At 39.4% G+C, this 14,891-nt stretch overlaps 1 pseudogene; it reads right to left on the reverse strand.

Annotated features, from left to right (window-relative positions):
• Positions 1-1,896: 1,896 nt before the first annotated feature.
• LOC101046920 (inactive protein-arginine deiminase type-6 pseudogene) lies at positions 1,897-9,679 on the reverse strand (annotated as a pseudogene).
• Positions 9,680-14,891: the final 5,212 nt, after the last annotated feature.

The following is a 14,891-nucleotide window of genomic DNA, read 5'->3' on the forward strand; positions in this document are numbered from 1 at the left end:
CAAGCTATAAACACTGAGAACTAAATAAGGGAATTTGAAACAGCTGTGTGACATTGTCAGGGTAAAACCCTGATGTTTCTTTTATTGGAGGTGAGAGAAGATGTATCATTAAGCACACAACAAGACACATCTTTATATGAGGATCAACCAGTCCTCATAGGTGGAAAACTCATAATTGACCATTTAAAAAAAGACTACGAACTACTGAAGTTTTAAATGAAAATAGAAATATTGCAATCACACAACATCTACAAACTTTTCTGGGGAAAATTGCATTAATAGCATTCTTGATCCCTTTATGTAACATAACTAGATTCTTCCATGTTGCAAAGACAGTTCACTTAAAGAATAGAATTTTGAGGTATCCCTGTGGCAGTATGATAAATCAAAAATATTTTATAATGTTAAATATCAGCAAATAAATTTCCAAATTTTGATTGATAGAGTACAACAGACTGAAAATTGACCTCTTCATCTCATACCTAAGTTGAAATTCTAATTCCAATGTGGTAATCTTTGAAGGTCTGGTCTTTGGATGGTAATTAGGTTACAGGGTTAGAGTCCTTGTGAATTGAATTAATACCCTTATAAGAAATGACTGAAGATCTAGCTGGCTCTTTTTCCTCCTTGTGAAGATACAGGATGAGTAGGCTGTCTGCAGCGTGGAAGTGGGGCCTCACCAGAACTTAACCATGCTCACACCCATACCTTGGACTTCTAACCTTCAGAATGATGAGAAATAAGTTTTTGGTTTTTGTAAGCCATGCAGTCTGTAGCACCTTGTTATATAGCAGCCACGCTCACTGAGACAGAAGTTGGTACCGATAAGTTGGGTGCTTCTGGAACAAGTATCCAAAATTGTGGAAGAGCTTTGGAACAGAATCATGGCTAGAAGTTGGAAGGATTTTGAAGCGCATGCTAGAAAAAGCCAAGATTGTCACTGCAGAGACTTAAAGGTGGATCTCGTAAGGGCTCAAAAGGAAAAGATGGGAGCTTTAAGGAACGCTTTATTCATCTTAAAGGATACATGAATATTCATGGACAGAATGTTGCTAGAAATAAGGACAGTGAGTGCCATTCTACTGAGATCTCAGACAGAGATCAGGAATGTGTTATTGGACAACAGAGAAAAAGTGGTCCTTTTTACAAAGTGACAAAGATTTTGGCTGAATTGTATTGCTCTTGTGTTTTGTGGAAATAGGATATTTAGCTGAGAAGGTTTCTAAGCGAAGTGTTGAATAAATGCCTTGGTTCTTGATATGGCTTAATTTTTTGTCCCCACCAAAATCTCATGTTGAATTATAATCCTCAGTGTTGAATTGTAATCCCCAAATCTCATACGGAATTATAATCCTCAAAGGAGGGTCTTCGTGGGAGGTGATTGGATCATGGAGTTGGTGCCTGCTTCCCCTTCACCTTCCACCATGATTGAAAGTCTCCTGAGCCCCCAACCCCCAGCCGTGCTTTCCGTTCAGCCTGCAGAACCATGAGCCAATTAAACCTCTTTTCTTTATAAATTAGCTAGTCTCATTTATTTCTTTAGAGCAGTGCAAGAATGGACTAATACAGTTCTTTCTGACTAGAGTTAAATGTAAGGGAGAAACTACTTAAAGATTAAATTTTAATTAAAAAAGTACCTTACAGATTTAGAAAATTATCCAATCTGTATTGCAAAAATGAGAATGCATATTCAGAAGCAAATACTAAGTATACAATCAAGTTATTTTATATGTTTTTGTTGTTGTTGTTGTTGTTGTTGTTTGTTTGTTTTTGGTTTTTTTTGTTTTGTTTTGTTTTGTTTTGTTTTGTTTTTTCATTCATGACCCCTAGCTCTTTATTGGCTAGTTAGTAAACACCTCTCGGCTGAAGACTTTTCCATCTTTTCCCCACAGGGGTTCAAACTGGTGGCACTTGCCATCCTATGGGGTCTGAGGGTCGGGGTGGACGGGGAAGAAAGGGCTGTGTTGCCTCGACTCTCCAGCCTCCTCTGCTGGGCAAGGAGTCATAATGTTGCATGGTGACAGTGGGCCATCCACGCTGGGACAGAGCTGGCAGCTCCGAGGCCTGGGTCTGTGATGCCATCTTTCACCATTTGAAGGCAAAGGGCACCCTGCAGCCAGTGACACAGACACAGATGTCTCCCACATCCACCAGGTAGCGGTCAAAGTCATTGATGAAGGTGCACTTGAAGCCCAGGGGCTCCAGCACGCGGCACGTCTTTTCTTCGAGGCAGCAGGTGCCCTTGACTTGAGGCCCCAAAAGGTTGGGGATCCCCAGGTTCTTGCCCATCACAATCATCCACAGCAGGTTAGGGAAGGATGGCCTCACAAAGAGCCTCTTGTGCTGCTGGTCAGAGGGGTCATTAGTCACCTTCTCCAAGCAGAACAGCTGGGGAATCTCGATGATGTCCTGCTCCACCAGGTCCAGCTCCATCTTCAGGATGTCACAGTCAGGTGAATGCACCTCTCCATGTATTCATTCTGCTTTCATCAGCTGGAAGATGGTCCATGGTTTTAGCTTCCCTTCTGTTAGGAGCTAATCTTCTCTAACTCTGTCAAACAGAAGAGCATTACCATAGTCTTCCTTCTGTTTCTCTTGGAAGAGTTTGTAGCAGGCACCAGGGCTGGCCAGGAGCAGCTGGAAGCCCCTTTTACCCTCACTCTTCCCATCTGCGGGGCTGAAGCACATGAACTCATCCACGTGGCCAGTCATTAGCCAGTCTGAGTAGAGCTCCAGCAGAGATTGGACCTGCTGGGCATAGAGGAAGTCTCTGAGGGTCTTACTCATGGCCTGGCCCTCCACGCTGGGGTAAAAGCTGCTGTCAATGAGGACTCTGCCCAGGAAGTACTCTTTCCCTTGGACCTTGACAGATAGTGACACCATTAGGTTCCCAGTGGAATCCATGCTGGCCACTTTATGGTCCTCTGTGTCCTGAGTGAGTATCTCCTGGGGAACTCATCAAGATTGGTGGCTCAAGGCAGGCTGAAGATCAAGGATGTTGTCTTGTGGGGAACCTGGGTGTAGCAGAAGACCATCTCATCCTGTAGTCACCTGCCCAGGCAGCTGGAGTTCTCATAGACAGAGGCCACCAGGTTGTGGTTCTTATCATTCAGCTCCATCACTGTGTCCACAAAACCCTGCAGCTACAGCTCCCTGCACAAATAAACTCCAGAGGCACCTGGGTGCAGGGAATGAAGATGCAGGGAGCCACCCGGAACACCACCATGTCTTTGTACAGTAGAGTCTCTGTAACTGACAGGTCTTGAGACTCCTCCACCAGGGACACAGAGCAGGTGATCAGGCCTGAGAATTCTGCAAATGGGAACACTAGAGCTTCAACATAGAAGGTCTCTTTCAAGTAGTCCCCAAGAAGGGCCAAGGTAAGCAAAGAGTTAGTGGGAGGTTGCAGCTTGTTGAAGGGCTCAAAGACCTCCCTATAGTTATGCTGCTTTGTTAATTTATGCTTATACTGATAAGGACATTAATATAGATGTGAACAGAAAGAATTCATCAGCTACTCCAGCAGGATAACTGCTAGTGTGAACTGAAGAGGAAAGAGGAAGAAACAAAGGTTGTTGGACTCCTTGAATGTTACAGAAGAGGATCATAGAGCAATTCTACTCTATCAAATTTGTTCTGTTCTTCAAGAAAAGGTAAGAATGACCTGAAAGGCAATTCAGAATACATCAGGTGTGTCTGTTCAGTTTCAAAAGAAGGGACTTGTCGGTTTGTTTTTAGTAGACCAGATGACATCTGTGTAAAGTCTTAGGGATGGGGCTTTCCAAAGCCATGGAGAATTGACTTCCACCTGGCTGGGCTCTGAGGGAGGAGCCTCCATCCAGTGGAGCTCCAAGTGCATTTCACTGCCCGAGTGGGTTGGGAAGCCAAGACTGCTGCCTCGGTGAGGCCACAAAGCTCTGCTGCTGCCCCATATTCCTGGAAGGCAGACTATGGGGCCAAAGAGGTTTATTCTCAAGCCTTAAGATCTCATGAATTTTGCCTTCCTTGATTTTGGACTTGCATGGGACCCATCACTCTTTCCTCCTTTATTCCTCCATTTTGGGGTGGGAATGTCTATCCTATTCCAGTCACACCATTTCATTTTAGAAGCGCATAACTTGTGATGGTTAGTTTTAGGTCGTCAACCTGACTGAGTTAAGAAATCGCTAGAGAGCTAGTAGAGCATGATATCTGGGTGTGTCTATGTGTGGTAGTGTGTGCAGAAGAGATCGGCAAGTGACTCAGTGTACTGGGTGGGGAACATCTGTCCTTAATATATGGGCAGGCATCATCCAATTGGGTGTGGGCTCAGACAGAACGAAAAGTTAAATGAAAGGCAATTTATTTATCTCTGTCTTGGAAATGGAACATCATTCTTCTCCTGCCTTTGAGTATTAGAATTCCAGACTCTTTTGCCTTTCAACCTCAGGTTATATATCGGTAACCTCCTGGGGTTCTCAGGCCTTCAGCCTTGGACGGAGAGCTACAGCATTACTCCCCTGGTTCTGAGGCTTTTGGACTTGAACTGAGTCATGCTACTGACATTTTAGGGTCTGCAACTTGCAGAGAGCAAGCTGTTACAGGACCTTTGCAGAATCACATGAGCCAATTCCTCTAATGAATTTCTTCTCATATTTTTCCTTCCTTCCTTGCTTTGTTCCTTCCTTCCCTCTCTCCCTCCCTCCCCCCTTACTTTCTTTCTTTTTTTATTCCTTTCTTTCCTCCTCTCCTCTCCTATCCTTTCCCTTCCTTTCTTCTTCTTTTTCCATCTGTTTACCTGCCCATCTATCTATCCTATTAGCTTTATCTCTCTGAAGAGCCCTAAAAAATACATGAGAGTTTACAGGTTCACAGCTAGAGAAGAATTTTGTCTCAGGAAGAAATGTAGCACAAATCTTACTCATACTTAATTTAGACAAGACTTTGGACTTTTACTTTACAGTTGAATTTGGAGTGAATTAATTTTGGGTCTATTCAAATCGAATGAATGCATTTTGCATGTGGAAAGGACACGAATTCTGGGGAGCCAGAAGTACAATGCAATGAACTAAATGTGTTCTGCCCAAATTCATATGCAGACACTTTAATCTCAACGTGATGGTATTTGAGAGTAGGGACTTTCGAAGGTAATTAGGTCATGAAGGTAAAACCTTCAGGAATAAGATTTGTGTCATTAGAAAAAAGAGGCCAGACAGCTAGCTTCTCTCTTTCTAACTTGTGAGGACACAGTACGAAGACAATACTTCAGAACTAGAAAGTCCTCACCAAAAACCCAACCATGCTGGAATCCTCATCTCAGACTTCCAGTCTCCAAAATGGCAAAAATTTAAAATGTTTGTTGTTTAAGTTATCTGTTCTATAGTAATTTGTCATAGCAACCTGAACTAAGACAAAGACATATGTTTTATATGTCAACTTGAACTAAGACAAAGACATATAGTTTTATAAAATAATAAAAGTACATATTATGCGTGACTATTTAATTTTCATATTAAAACCTTTTTACTAAAAAAAGAAAATTTTCTTTACAAAAACCAGGAGTCCTAAGATTGAAATAATTTTATTTTAATTTGTATCTTTGCTAATTTTGCCATTAATAAATAAACTCATACTCTGGAGAATTTTCCATTATGGGGCTTCATTTATACATTTATTCAACAAACATATATGGAATTTGTTCAACAGTTAATATACATTAGTCTGTTTGATCAAAGTGAATGCAAAAGGCACAGCCTTATTCAACTTTCAGTCCAGAGGGAGAGTTAGCCAGTAAAATGTGTAATAAAAAAGATATCCATTTTTTTTAGTAATACTGAAATACACATAATTTTAATTAACATTTTAAAATCTCTGAACTTAGTATTCATTGCCTTATTAATATCTTATTTCTGTTGCTTGGTCTGGGATGCAATCTTTTAGTAAAAGTAGTTCTTACTATCCACCTACATATATATGGGTTCAGGCTTGTTTAAATATTATCAAAGCAGTAGAATTAGGTATTATTTTATTCAAAAATTTTCACAAATCTTATGAAAAAAATTCCCAGATATAGCAGTGCCTTTCAATAAAATAAAAAGTAGTAGTAATAAAATAAAGAAAATGGAATTTCCTTTCAACTTACAAATGAGAGAATGAGCTGCCTACTGGTCAAAGGATAAGGGAGAATGATTGAATGGGCTAGAATTTGTAAGAAGCAGAAGTGATAAGGCAGCGCTACTTGGTATAGACAGAGGTGTCAACAATTAAAGAAAATACTGGTGAAAAAGTGTGTCTGTGTGTTACTCCAGGTGTTATATCTGGAAAGCTACATCCATTGGCATTTCAGCACACAGGATATTTCAGGACTATTTGAAGAAGGAGTAAGAATACAGAATCTTGATGACTTCTGCTTTGATTCAGAAAATGCTGACAATAAAATTTGCAAAATGTTTGCAAATGGCTGACTTAAAAATTGGGAAATAAAGGCAAAGCAATCTTTATATAAACTATTTCCTTCACTCCTGCACTTGCCAATCCCTTAACACATGAAGGATAATGTTGCATGGAAAACATGAACAGCAATGTCTGAATCAAAATACAACTTAGGAAATGTGAACTCTAAATTCAAGGTTTAGGTTAAGGTTAAGGTTAACCATCATCATTTACTTTATGTATAATCATATTTTTACATGGATAAGAGTAATAAATGTTGAATAAGATTCAAAGTATCCTTTTAAAAAGTCTAAAATACAAATTTTGTGTGATACAAATGAAATCTATCATTATTTAGCAAAGTTATTGTTTTTCCAGCAGCATATACAATAACTCAGTGAGATACAAGCTTAAGGAAACATACAGTAATTAAAATATGACTAAAGGAAACTGGGTAAAGGATAATACTGTAAGATGGAGAATGCTTTACAAAGAATTATCAGGCACTTTTTATGAAGTGACATTTACTTTGAGAAATGAAGAATAAGAAGATTTTGCTTTAAAATTATAGATCTGAAATAGAATTTGCCAGTGTAGTCAATTCTGAGAGAAAGGGGGACACTCTTTAAAATGTTGAAGCTCAGCAAGAAAGCTAATGAGCATGATCACGCCAAACTAAATGCAAGTGAAGACTGTGGAAGGCAGCGGAAAATCTGGAATAATGGGGAAAAATGTTTGGCATGTGAGAGTAACTCAAGACCATTTGCCTAGACTGTAATAAAGATGGAGAGAGTGATACTGAGATGAAGTACAAAGATAATTGGGACAAGAACAGCCATTGACCTTATTAGCCTAATGTAAAGAGCCAATACTTTATTCCAAGTGTAATATAAAAATATTTTAGTTGAAGTATTCTAGCTACTCTGTGGAGAATGGATTGGAAGCCTCAAGAGAGACACCGAGAAATGAGTTTGGAGGCTATTGCAATAAGCAATAGAAGAGATCAACCAAGGTGAAGAGAGTGGAGATCAGGGAAAAGTAGATAGATTATAAATGAAAAAATTAAACATAAGAAAGACTAATGCTTGAATATAATGGCTGAGGTAGAAAAAAAAAGTAAAAAATGGCTCCTTTTTTTTTTTTCCCTGAATATCTGGATGAATTCCAGCACTATTTTTTGATGTGGACTATTTTCAAGGATAAAAAGATGTGGGGAGAGAAATGACCATTTCTACTTGGTATATGCTTACAATGCATGAAAGACATTCACATGAAGATGTTAAATCAAAATTTAGATATATGGGACTGGTACTCAGATGAAAAGTCTAGGCTAAAGAGGTAAAAGAAGAAGGCATCAGCACAATGTGTTGGCTAAAGCAACAGACTTTATTTTACCTAAGGAGATAGTAGAAAAAAGATAAACAAAGATCTGAGGGATGCCAGTGAAATATGGAAATGTGGGAAAAGGTCTGGCAAAGTAAGGTGAACAAAACATGTAAAAAACTGAAAATCTTCATTTTGGGAAACCCAAGATTATTGCAAGAGAAAGAAAGAATGGTTGAATATATCAATTGTTATTGAATCACTTAATAAGATGAGGTAAGAGGAATTTCCAATTAATTTGACAGCAATATTGATATGGTTGGCTCCTTGTTTCCACTCAAATTTCACATCAAACTGTAACCCCCATCTATTGAAGAAGAACCTTTTGGGAGATGATTGAATCACTGGGAAGGTTTCCACCATGATATTCTCATGATAGTGAGAGAGTTCTCATGAGATCTGGTGGTTTAAAAGTGGCAATTTCCCCTGCACTATCTCTCCCTCCTGCTGCCCTGCGAAGAAGATGCTTTCTTCCCCTTGATTTTTCACCATGATTGTAAATTTTCTGAGGCCTCCTCAGCCACATGGAACTGTGAATCAATTAAACATCTTTTTAAAATAAATTACTCAGTCTCAGGAAGTATCTTTATAGTAGTGTGAGAATGGACAAATACATAGAATTGGTACCTTCAGAGTTGGGTACTGCGATTAAGATAACCTGAAAATGTGAAAACAACTTTGGAACCGGGTAACAGGCAGAGATTGGAATAGTTTTGAGGGCTCAGACAGTAAGATATGGGAAAGTTTGAAACTTCCTAGAGAGTTGTTGAATGGTTTTGACCAAAATGCTGACAGTGATAGGGACAAGGAAGTCTAGGCTGAGGTGGTCTCAGATGAGGATGAAGAACTTAATGAAAACTGGAGAAAGGTCACTCTCGCTATGCGTTAACAAAGAAACTGGCAGCATTTTGCCCTTGCCCTGGAGACCTGTGGAACTTTGAACTTAAGAGAGATGATTTATGGTATCTGGCAGAAGAAATTTGTAAGCAGCAAAATGTTCAAGACATGAGATGGCATTTTCGGAAAACATTCAGTCATATGCATTTACAAAGACATAGTTTTAAGATAGTTTTAAGTCGGAATTTATGTATAAAAGGAAAGCAGAGCATAAACATTTTGAAAATGTGAAGGCTTACTATGTGGTAGAAAAAAAAAAAAAAAAAAAAAAAAAAAAAAAAAAAAAAACTTTTCTGGATAAGAATTCGAGCCAGCTGCAAAAATTTGCCTAATAATGAGAAGCTGAATGTTAATAGCCAAGACAATGTGGAAAGTGTCTTTAGGGCACGTCAAAGTTCTTTACAGGCCCAGAGGCCTAGGAGCAAAAAAATCATTGCATGGACCAGGCCCACGACTCCCTGGCTCTGTGCAGCCCCGTGACATGGCACCTTGCATCCCAGCCACTCCAGCTCCAGCCGTGGTTAAAAGGGGTTAAGGTACAGCTCAGACTCTTCCTTCAGAGGGTGCAAGCTCCAAACACCGGTGACGTCCACGTGGTGTTGATCCTGCAGGTGCACAAAAGACAAGAGTTGATGTTTGAGAATCTCCACCTAGATTTCAGAGGCTGTGCCAGGATACATGGATGTTCAGTCAGAAGTCTGCTGCCTGGGCAGAGCACCCTGCTGCCTGAGCAGAGCCCCCCAGCCCCCTCTGCCTGGGCAGAGCCCCATCTGCTAGGGGTTGTTGTCCCTACACAGAGTCCCCACTGGGGCACTGCCTAGTCGAGCTGCAAGAAGAAGGCTACCATCCTCCAGCACCCAGAATGTTAGATCCACCAGCAGCTTGTACCTTGCACCTGGAAAAGCTGCAGGTACTCAATGCCAGCCATGAAAGCAGCCACAGGAGCTGCACCTTGCAAAGCCACAGGGGTGGAGCTGTCCAAAGCCATCGGAACTCACCCTTTGCATCAGCATGCCCTGGACTTGGGACATGGAGTCAAAGGAGATTTTTGAGCTTTAAGATTTAATGACTGCCCTGCCATTTGGACTTGCACGGGATCTGTGGCCTCTTTGCTTTGGTTAATTTCTCCCATTTGGAATGGAAACATTTACCCAATGCCTGTACCCCTATTGTGTCTTGGAAGTAACTAACTTGACTATGATTTTACAGGATCATAGGCTGAAGGGACTTGACTTGGTTCAGATGAAACTTTGGACTTGGACTTTTGAGTTGACGCGGGAATAAGTTAAGACTTTGGGGGACTGTTGGGAAGGCATAATTGTTTTTGACCTGAGAATTAGGCGGGACCAGGGGTGAAGGTGAAATGATATGATTTGGTCCTGTGTCCTCAACCAAATCTCATCTCTAATTGTAATCCCCATGTTCGAGGGAGAAACCTTTCGATAGGTTATTGAATCACGGGGGAAGTTTCCACCATGATGTTCTTGTGGTATTTAGAGAGTTCTTATGAGATCTGATGGTTTAAACGTGTCAGTTTCCCCTACGTTCTCTTTCTCTCCTGTGACCCTTTGAATTTGAAAAAGGTGCTTGCTTCCGCTTCACCTTCCATCATGATTATAAGTTTCCTGAGGCCTCCCCAGCCATGTGGAACTATGAGTCAATTAAACATCTTTTCTTTATAAGATACTCAGTCTCACATAATAGCTTTTAAGCAGTTTGAGAACTAATACAAAATTATTGAAAAAATATATATAGTAGAATTTGAATCAAACTAGCTGAACAGATAAGTAAATGGCAGATGGAGAAGTCAAGATAAGATAGTGTGGGTAGAAATTATGTCAAACTGCCAGGCGCGGTGGCTCAAGCCTGTAATCCCAGCACTTTGGGAGGCCGAGGCGGGTGGATCACAAGGTCAAGAGATCGAGAACCATCCTGGTCAACATGGTGAAACCCTGTCTCTACTAAAAATACAAAAACTTAGCTGGGCCTGGTGGCGCGTGCCTGTAATCCCAGCTACTCAGGAGGCTGGAGCAGGAGAATTGCCTGAACCCAGGAGGTGGAAGCTGCGGTGAGCCAAGATCGCGCCATTGCACTCCAGCCTGGGTAGTGAGTGAAACTCCGTCTCAAAAAAAATAAAAAATAAAAAATAAAAAATAAAAATAATAAAAGAAATTATGTCAAAAAAGGTCAGCAAAGACAACCAGAAGAATGAAGTCTAAGATGGAAATCAATTCAGTGTCAAGAGGAAGAATTATATTTATTATGATTATTACTATTTTATTACAATATTTTAATGGGAATATCCTAGCATAAGGTTATATTCTTAGATGAGAAGGGAAGACAAAAAATAGTAGAGAGAACTCAATTGAATATGAGATAGCAAGAAGCAAAGCAACTGAGAAAGGAAGACAAATTCTGAGTGTAAGAACAAAGGTTGCTTTTAGGCTATGGAGACACTGTGGTATGAGCAGAGAGTGCTCCTCACAGACCTCCAACTTCGAAACCCACAATTGAATAAGTTCCCTGCTGCTGAGTAGCAGTACCCAACGCTGCATTTGGACCAAGGCTGCCTTTTTTTATAGGCTCTTCCCAGCCACAGACTGAGTATAGAAACAATGTGAATGCGGGTTCGTTCCTGACAGCTACGGAATTGCTTAGGCTGTGGACTTTGGCATGATGACTCCTCAGTGTTTTGTTTGTATCATTATGCTTTAAGTTCTGGGGTACATGTGCAGACCTTGTAGGATTATTACACAGATATATACACGTCATGGTGGTTTGCTGCCCCCTGTCAATCACCTCCTCAGTGTTTTTTTTTTTGTTGTTGTTGTTGTTTGTTTTTTTTTTTTTTTTTTTTTTTTTTTTTTTTTTTTTTTCCAAATCTTACTTAGATCTAAAGTCCTGGAAATGTCACCTGGCTTTCCTTCATTTTGGGTTAGACCTGCATTGGTGTTTAATGGTTTCCCCATTATCACACATTTCCCTTCTCAGTTCCTCTCACACAACTGGTTTCAGGTTCATTTGATAAAATCTATAGGCTAAATCTAATCAAAGTTCTGTCTTCTGCTTCACAGGCTGTGGACTGAAGCAGCGCTGAGAGTATTCTGAAAACATAAGCACTAAAATGTGGACTTGAAAGGTAGCTTCTGCACCTAGGTATTCTGTTGTGGACACAGCACCAAATAGAGGTCCTGAACTTGACAAATACACTTGTCCTGAAGGAGGGCACATTGTTCTTTCAGGATGTTGCCTTTCAACTGGTATTTCAGCTCTGCCTTTCGAAGGCCGTTCAAGCATTCGGTGAGGGCACTTGTGTCTGGATGTATTAGTCAGGGTTCTCTGAAGGAACAGAACTAATAAGATAGATGTATGTATAAAGGAGAGTTTATTAAAGAATATTGACTCACACAATCACAAGGTGATGTCCTACAATAATTCATCTGCAAACTGAAAAGCAAGAAAGCCAGGGCAAGTTCTAAAATCTCAAAAGGAGGAAAGCCAACAGTGCAGGCTTCAGTCTGTGGTCCAAGGTCTGAGAGCCCCAAAACTGAAGAAATTGGAATGTAATGTTCAAGGGAAGGAAGCATCCAGCATGTGAGAAAGATGTAGGCCAGAAGACTAAACTTGTCTAGTCTTTTCATCTTCTTCTGCTTGCTTTTATTCTGGCTGTGCTGATCATGTTGGGAAAGGCAGATCCACCCAGATTGAAGGTGGGTCTGCCTTTCCACTGACTCAAATGCTCATCTCCTTTGGCAACACCTTCATAGAATACCCGGAAACTGTGCTTTGCATCCTTTAGTCCAATTAAGTTGATGCTAAATATTAAACATCACAATGGATAACAAGGGCAAATTTTGGGGGAAAAAAAAAGGAAAAACGTGCAAAGGACATATACATAAAATTTTAAATTACATATTTTAATTATTAGCATAGATAATACAGGAATTCTTGTTACCTGTCATTGCAAAGAGCTGAGTATATAAATAGCTTTAAATTTTTTGAGACATTACTGTTATCATTGAAAACTAAGATATTTAGAGTGTCCTCAGTCATTGCAAGACAGTATGTCAAAAGGTGCGCATATATATTTAAGCAGTGGTGATGGTTGTGGGAGCAGAAGAATTGTGAAAAGTTGTAAACATAAGTAAAGATTACGTGTCGAGCTAAATATGACCATTTTCTGGTTATTCCAGAGGCTCTGGAGAACATTTCGCGATTAACTATCCATCTTTTCACCAATGCTTCTCACCGCAGATCCTCACTCCTTGGTGAGGTGGAAGTGAAGGAATGACCAATCCACCATGTCTTTGCAAACTGAAGAATAGATTATCTCCCTTCATTTATCAGAGTAATATTAGGAGACAAGATGATACGGTTTGGCTGTGCCATACCCCCAAATCTCATCTAGAATTGTGGTTATCATAATCCCCACGTGTTGTGGGAAGGACCTGATGTGAGGTAATTCAATCATGGGGATAGTTACCCTAATGCTGTTCTTGTGACAGTGAGTGAGTGCTCATGAGATCTGATGGTTTTATAAGATGCTTTTTCTCCTTTTACTCGATACTTCTTGATATCGCCATGTGAAGAAAGACAAGTTTGCTTCCCCTTCCACCATGATTGTAAATTTCCTGAGGCCTCCCAGCCATGCTGAACTGTGAGTCAATTAAAACATTTTCCTTTATAAATTACCACGTTTTGAGTATGTCTTTATTAGCAGTGTGAGAATGGACTAATACACAAGATGAAATTAGGACATATACGAGCCAACTAATATCTGAAACAATCAGTGTCCAATATTCCAGTATAGCTTGAAGAACTACCAAATGTGTGGGAAGGGGAGAGATGAAAGAGAGGACAAGCATTTTAGAATACTTCCCAAGCAATGCTGTTACAACCTCACTCCTCATCTCTGGACAATTTAGAACATTTTTAGTAGTCTGCTTCATAACAGGTAACAATTTTTCTTACCAGTGACCATCGTTATTGTCAATATGAACAATATTCAAATATTACACTCAAATGGGCTCATAGAACATTTGACCCAGTTATATCTACTATCCCTCCTTATAGGGAAAATAATTACATTATTTACATTATGCATTTCATATTTCTATTATATTAACAGTTAAACTAAGCTAGTGTTGCCTAGCTAAAATGTTTGTAGAATGATCAAGGTAATCCTTCCTTAATAGACACAGAATTGTTCCTTTGGCTATAGTAATAGCTGCTTGTCACAGATTGATAAGATCTGATTCACTGGTTAAGACTGAAATAACCATAAAATTGCAAAGTCAATTCAATTAATTTAACAATCCTAATGACTAAATCAGATTGCATTAATGTACGTATGTTGGGAATGTTCTAAGTCAAAGCTGTTGGCTATCACTTTTGTTTAGAGATGGAAATTAATCAGTTGTGGAAGATCCTCATATAAACAGGTCTATTGAGCTAGTTGGAGGTGAATCTGGTACTCTACAAAATTAAATGTAGGCTTTTCTCTGAGTTAGGAAGTTGAATAGTGGTGTGAGAACAATCCAGGTTTTCAGAAATTGAAATGTTTTACCATTTTTATGGATATTAGAAAATAATTCAGAAAAAATTGGTTATGTAAAAAGGTTCTCAAAGTGTCTATTTTCTGGAAATAAGATAGTAATACAGATTTTTGTTCCTGCTGTTTCCAATCAGCTGCTCTCAGTATCATAATAAAAATCAATCAGTAATGATAATGATTTATACAAATAAAACTCCTCAGATTGTGACCATTAAAATGAACATTGTCTTGTCGAACTGCAGCCCATGCTACCATTGGTGACAATGGGAGATTGACTAAGTAAAACTCAAATAAGCAAAACTTAATTAGAAATATGTATTTTTAAATTGTATTTTACCAATATTTTCAATGGATAATGATAAAGCTTTCTGACCTAACCAGAATTAAACTATAACATCTGTGATATCTCAGTCCCAACCCATGTCGAATGAGCCCAGCACTTAGAACATCTGTTCTGCAATAAAAGAAGGCTAATTACAGCAATCTCAATGACAGTCAGTAGAAATTGCCAGTTTTCAAGAGAGAAAGAAAAAGCAAGTTGGAAGAATTTAGCATTCCCTAAAGTAAAAAGCCTTTTTTCTCTAAGATTAAAAAAATAATAATTTTAGAGTGAATCATTTTATAATTTTCAAGTGTTCAAGCATAC

Source organism: Saimiri boliviensis, chromosome 1 (assembly GCF_048565385.1).
Source record: "Saimiri boliviensis isolate mSaiBol1 chromosome 1, mSaiBol1.pri, whole genome shotgun sequence".
Taxonomy (NCBI): domain Eukaryota; kingdom Metazoa; phylum Chordata; class Mammalia; order Primates; family Cebidae; genus Saimiri; species Saimiri boliviensis.